At 41.8% G+C, this 6,937-nt stretch overlaps 1 long non-coding RNA gene across 1 annotated transcript; it reads left to right on the top strand.

Annotated features, from left to right (window-relative positions):
* The first annotated feature begins 5,271 nt into the window (after positions 1-5,271).
* LOC121967586 lies at positions 5,272-6,902 on the top strand. Its single transcript, XR_006107806.1, has 2 exons — positions 5,272-6,551; positions 6,653-6,902. It is a non-coding gene; the product is annotated as an uncharacterized LOC121967586 (long non-coding RNA).
* The last annotated feature ends 35 nt before the right edge of the window (positions 6,903-6,937 follow it).

Genomic DNA, 6,937 nt, shown 5'->3' with positions numbered 1-6,937 from the left:
CCTTTCCAAAGCTCATATGGGGTTTTATCCCTTGACTTCATTGGGACTCTATTTAGCACATGGCATGCAGTGTATAGAGCCTCCCCCCACATAAAGTTGGGTAACCCAGAACTGCCTAACATGGAATTAATCATATCTTCAAGGGTTCGATTTTTTCGTTCTGCTATACCGTTGGATTGAGGACTATATGGAGCAGTTACCTCATGGATTATACCTGTATCTTGACAAAATTTTTGAAACAGGTTCGAGGTAAATTCTCCACCCCTATCAGACCTTAACCTCTTAATAGTTTTATCGGTTTGATTCTCAGCTTCAGATTTAAAAATCATAAATTTATCTAAAGCTTCATCCTTGGTTTTTAGCAAATAAACATAACAATAACGAGAGTGATCATCAATGAAGGTAATGAAATACCTTTTATGGTCTCTCGTTATTACACCGTTAAACTCACAATAGTCAGTATGAATCAATTCTAAAATATCAGAATTTCTATCAACTGATTTGGAGGGTTTACGGGGTTGTTTATATTGCACACAAATTTCACATTTTTTCTTATCATTTATAGCATGCTTAGGGATCATGTCAAGATTCATCATCCTTTTTACGGTATTAAAATTGACATGTCCTAATCTGTCATGCCACAGATCATAAGACTCAATGTTATATGAACAACCAATATCAGAAGTTTTATTTAAAGTAGCATTTTCTACATTAAATTTAAATAAACCTTCATTAAGGTAATCTTTTCCAATAAAGGTTTCTAAATGTAATATTACAACTTTATTACATTTAAAGTTCAACTCATAACCAGCACGGACTAACTTTGATCCGCTAATCAAATTCCGACGGACCGTTGGAACATGATGCACCTCATGCAGTGACAGGACTTTTCCAGAGGTGAACCTCAGGTCAACTTGTCCTATTCCAAACACCCTGGCTGCAGAATGATTCCCCATGATCACGGAAGTGCCTTCAATTACCTGATAAGTAAGGAAGGCAGATCGATCAGCACAACAGTGTACATTAGCACCTGTATCAACCAACCATTCATTGGGTTGATAGATCAAGTTTAGTTCGGGTTTGAAGGTAACAAACCTATCGCTGGTGTCGTCACTAGCAGTCACGACATTTACTTGTGCCTTGGTGTTGGACGTATTGCTTTGGTTCTTGTCCTTTCGCTTAGGGCAGAATTTGGCATAATGTCCAACCTGTCCACATGCCCAGCAAGGCTTAGGTTTAGTTCCAGTTTTCTTTTGAACCTTTGGGTTGGGTTTCATCTTGTTCTTCATTTTCTGATTTTTGAATTTCTTCTTGTCAGATGAGACTACTACATTTGCTTTTCGAATAAAATCCATAGGCATTCTTGTATCATCATTTTTATGTTGCTTCCGATGTTCTTCTTCGATATTTAAGGCAATAATCAAATCTTCTAGAGAGATTTTACCTCTCCGATGTTTAAGAGTCATGTCAAAATCTTCCCAACTCGGAGGCAATTTTTCGATGATAGACAAGACCTGAAATTTTTCAGGTAATGGCATATCTCCTTCAGCAAGACCATGAATTTGAACTTGGAATTCATGTGTCTGCTCAACCACAGATTTGCCTTCAACCATTTTGAAGTTCAGGAATTTTGCCACAGTATACTTTTCTAAACCAGAATCTTCGGAGTTATATTTTTTATCCAAAGATTTCCACAGCTCTTTAGCTGAAGAGGTTGAGCAGCATCAAATAGTGCGTCTGAGAGGGCAGACAGGATTCTCCCATGGCAGAGATAATCCCTTTGCTTAAACCTCTCTAAGGCAGCACTACGGGCAGGTTCCTCTTCAGTAGGTGAAGGAGGGTCTGTTTCTATAACGGAGAATAACCCTAGGGTAGTAAGCCAAAATTTCATCCGTTGTTGCCAACGTCTGAAGTTTTGCCCATAAAATTTCTCGGGTCTAGCACTAGCCTCATCAGATCCTATTACCCTATCATTCATCATGTCTATTGATAGAAGCAATAAATTCTCTAAGAATGTTGGTAATATATTTAAAGCAATATAAACAGCAGTATTATATTGACACAAAAATAGCATGTAATAGACAGATAAATAAAGTAGTCGGGTTTAGAATATAGTTATCCGGTTGAAGCGTCGGCACGCCGATTGTCCTTAGAGAATTTATTGCCGCCTCACGGTGCAAAGGCTCCCCGGCAAAATTCCCCCAAGATCCGACAACCGCTCGTCTTGTCCGTAGGTGCACTCCAAAACGGACGCGACACTCGGACCCAACCTCAGCTCGCCGAAAGACCAAGCCTCAGGACACAACAAACGCGCAGAAAGACTCGAACTCGAAAAGAAAAATAGAGGAGGTGTTGTGCAGAATGTATCGCACAAAGAAGGGAGAAGAAGGAAGATTGAGTGAAGAAAAGAGGCACTGCTTGTCCCCTTTTATCCACTCTGAGGAGGTACGAAGCACTGCTTCGCTAGCGAGGAAACGCGTCCGCGTCTCCTCACGCGCGGTGTCGCGTCCGTTCCTTATGCGGAACAAAAACCAAAACTGGTTTGGTTCAGACTGAACCAAACTAGCAAAAATAGACCGGGCCGCCCGTGAGCGCAAGGCCCACGGGCTGGGGATTTGCACCCCCCCCCCCTCGCGTACGTGACGCCCGGTTTATGGATTTCCGGCTCGAACCCCCCAAATCCACTTGATTTGGGCTTGGCCCGCGTATGCATGTAGGTCCCCTTATTATTGCTAAGCAAGCATGGAAGGACTTCCTATATAAGCCCTTCCAAGCTTCTCCACTTAGCAATGTGGGATTAAAAACATTACCAAAAAATGATTTGAATTTAATTCAAAATTCAACACTTTCATGTGTACACTTGAGTTATTACATATATAAACCTTTCCGGCCAGTTGAATATGACTATATATATGTACTATGAGAGTTGCAAGTTCTTCAGGAAGGCAATTGAGGAAGGAGAAAGCCTGAGAATTAATATCAACCATAGTCATATTATCTTCATTCCAAAGTGTGAGATATTATAGAAATTAAGCTAAATTTAGCAGATCAACCTTTATTTGTATCATTGTAGGCAAAATGGTATCTACAGTAAGTGTGATTCGGATACGTTCGAGTTTAGTAAAGCCCACCTCTCCAGAACAATCGAGCTTCTTGCCAGGACCGGACACCATTTCCAGGATAACCCTAAAACTTACTCTCAACAGATTGAAGGGAAGAAAGGGTGCTTTTTATTTAAAATGTATCTTGAAAAGGCCTATGATAGGCTAAAATTGGGCTTCCTTAGCGAAACCACCCTTGGCCCAGCTAGTTCTCCTAGAAAGCTATTGTTACAACAATTTAATTTTATTAAATTATATTATAGTAAAATTATGTTAATTTTATTAAAATTATAGCATATGAAATATTATCATATTAATTTTTTTACTAATTTAATTAACACTGTTCAAATAATCAAATTAAAATTAATCTAACTTGAATATATTTCTAAAAAGAAAAGTGACCTCGACCATCCCATACGGTTGATCCCATAATTATACGTAGAGAGGTAAATTAGATAAAATCAATCCTTACTTATTTCTACAAATCTATCACAATACCAGCTACTTGGCCCTAGGGCTAACCTAACTTAGCTATAGCTATCATAATGCGAAGTAAATGCCCCCGGCCACGTTTGCAATGATAAGTTAGCCTAATTCAATTATCACTGTGGACGAATAAGGAGATGAATGATAATTACCATAAAAAAAATTTCGCACGACATCAACTTAATTATTTTTTCTTTAATGAGTAGTTGATTTAAAAATATTAGTTAATGAGTTACCGAGTACTTTTTTTATTTATCTTAATGGTTAATGAATTTTTTTTATAAAATTAGATGGGTCATGATTAATAGATGTAAATAAAATATCTGGTATCAATTAAAAAGGAAGAGAAGGATGTCCACGTATCATCCTAAACGTTATTGTCATAAAGTTTGACATTAAGAACGAAGAGAATCCAAAAGGGTGTCTGATGTGCTGGCCACTTGATGTGCACCCAAACCCAACTTTGATTCTTTAACCACCTCTTGGTGTCGCTTTTGGGGCTTGAAGTAGGGAAAGGTAGCGAGTGCTAAAGCTCCATCATTTTAACTTTAAATCAAAAACCCAACACAGCATTGACAACGTAGCAAAGTGAAAAGCCATCGATGAAATTCAAGCCGTCTGTGCCTGCAGCAGCTGAGTCAGACTGGGCCATGTTTGGCACGGCTCGCATTTGGATCATATCTGTCTAGCCCTGTCCACTTGTTTGGCATGGCTCACATCACAAGTAGTGGCGTTCTAAATGATAAAAATTAATGCTTAATTGGTAAACAATTTTAAGTCCTAAAGGTAGACATTATATTATCAAAACACTTCTGAATCTAAAAAATGTTATCCAACACTGCTGTTAAAAATATTTTTTAAACAATATGATTGTAATAAATGACCTTTCCCGTCGCAATTTTTATTTATTTATTTTTCTAACGCATGATAGTTCCTAACCAAACATAGACACGTGTCCGTAGTAAGTCCGAATACCAAACCGCCACATAGCCTACGCGGACCACTACAAACCGGGCCCAAAGATGCCGGCTGATCTAACGGCCGAGTTCATAATTTTATTTATTTATTATTATTTTATAATTACCGTTTAAATACGGAGAGAATGAATCCGATCTCATATAATTTTTCCACTGCCGTCTAAATAAATTGGGAAGTAGATATATAGTTCAAACTAACAGTCTAATATCAGGAGTTTTTCAAACTCTCCTAATTTAATAGGTTTTCGATTAGGTGGAATTGAGCTAAAAATTTCATATTAAAGGGACGAAATGTATATAAGGTATATATATATTTATGTTGAGAGAAGAAGACCATGTCATTACCTCCTATCTATTTCTCTTTCATCATCTATTCTTATACTGTCGCCCCCGGCTCTGTCTCAATTCTCGGTGAGATTTGAATCTAGACAACTTAGAAAGCCCGTTTCACCTCTTAGGCATCAAAGCTTGGATCAACTAACGGCCCGAAGTTGGAATTCGATGTTTAGATGTCTGAGAAATTAACAATGTGCTCAGCCGATGCACGAGACGACTAACAGGTTCATTTATTATTATTATTATTATTATTATTTGATGTGGATATGGTTTCGGGGCAAAGAAGGAATTAGGAGAAGGGAGAGGAGTATTTTGGTCATTTGATTGTAGTACCCCTTTTTAGGTTAATGTTCACGCGTGGATAAAGGAGGGTGTTTTCCTTCTAAGGGGTTTCCTACTATGCTGCCGCCGCCATGAGGGTCATGTAGAGGACACCTCCTTCTCTGCCTCCGACATCCGATGTCGGCAGCTCCTTGCTCTCATGCATGAGGCCTCATGCGAGCACGATGACTTCCCCTCCCCCTTTCTCCTCTATTGTCGACGTCGTTTCTCTCACCCGCCGCCATAGCGACGCACGCCTCTCTCCTCTACGAGGTTCTTTTGTTGGAGGCCACGCAAATCCGACGAAGCCAGCTCTGGTAGATATCCCCTTCCTCTCTCTTCTTCCTCACGTCACCAAGCCGCCTCTCATACGCCATTGCCACAAGTTATGCACGTTGCCGACCCCTCTTCTTCTCCTCTTTGGCACCATTAAAGCAGAGGGACACTTCTTCTCCCCTAGTTGTTGCTCACCATAGCAGGAAGACGACCTTACACCTTCTTCGCTGCCAACCACACAGCAGATTCAGGTCATCGTCGTCTCCCCTGACATATTCCCTCTTGCACGCAGGGCCCCTCCTCTTCCTCATCTCCTCCTTCCTTGCACATCCTCAATAGAACCGACACCGCCATCTCCATCATCTCCTCCACTGCGCTGGCCTCCACAGGCTGCTGTCGTGAGTCGCCTCGCAGTCCCCACTGTGGGTTAGGTCGGCGCCACACCTGTCGTCTCCCTCTCCCGTAGTACACCAGCGCCCACAGCCGCTTCCAACGACCACCGCCTTCCGGGCCACCGGTAGCCAAGCGCTGCCTCCATCTCCCTCTTTTCCAACGTCCACAGCCGCCTATTGGCGATCTCCTCCAGGACGCCGCAACCCCGCCTCTCTTGCCGCCTCATCGCAGGCCACCTCTGGGTCGTCCACCATGTCGTGCGCCTTTGAGGTTGAGCGGGCCTCCGCGCCCTCGCTACCCGTGGGCTCCTATCTGATCGTGCTCCGTCTTTGTTATGTTCCGGTCTTTGTGTCATCCGACCTGTGTGTTAGATTCTGAGTTGTGTCATATCTCGGCCAGTGTGCCGATATCATGTTCCGACTTTCGTGCCGTCATTGTATCCCGACCTACGTGCCGTTAATACCTCCCGGCCTGTGTGCCGCTAGTACCTTCTGGCCTGCGTGCCACTATTATCTCCTGACCTACAACTCGTCTTCCGGCTCTGTGTCGCGTCCTGCTCTGTTTCGTCAGATCCAACCCTTCATCCTGCTCAGAGTCATCTACTCTTCCGGGTTACGACAACTCGAGCAGCGTCCCATCCGAGGCGCTCCCCTTGGCCAGGGTACACGTTCTTCGTATTCACTCTACATTCATTTCATTATTATACGTCTTAGTATGTTACTTATATACTCGTTGGATCTACCTCGAATATCGGGGTACCAGGGACCAGGGCGACTTGATCACTGGTTGTAGGTAGCGTTGACCAAAGGACTTCTGACGACTTGGTCAACACAGAAGTCATCTCAGCATACCCCCTTCCGGGATGTCGCGATTCGGTCAACATTTCATTTACCTCACTCCGACGGTCCGTTTGACTTAGATTCCAGACATAATCATTATTATTATTATTATTATTATTAGTAGTAGTAGTTGATATTATGTATTCAACATACGCTCATTAATCTTGGGTTAATCAATTTTTACCGATCAGATAAATCAAAAAATGCT

Source organism: Zingiber officinale, chromosome 3B, assembly GCF_018446385.1.
Source record: "Zingiber officinale cultivar Zhangliang chromosome 3B, Zo_v1.1, whole genome shotgun sequence".
NCBI lineage: Eukaryota > Viridiplantae > Streptophyta > Magnoliopsida > Zingiberales > Zingiberaceae > Zingiber > Zingiber officinale.
This window is presented reverse-complemented; position numbering and strand designations above follow the sequence as displayed.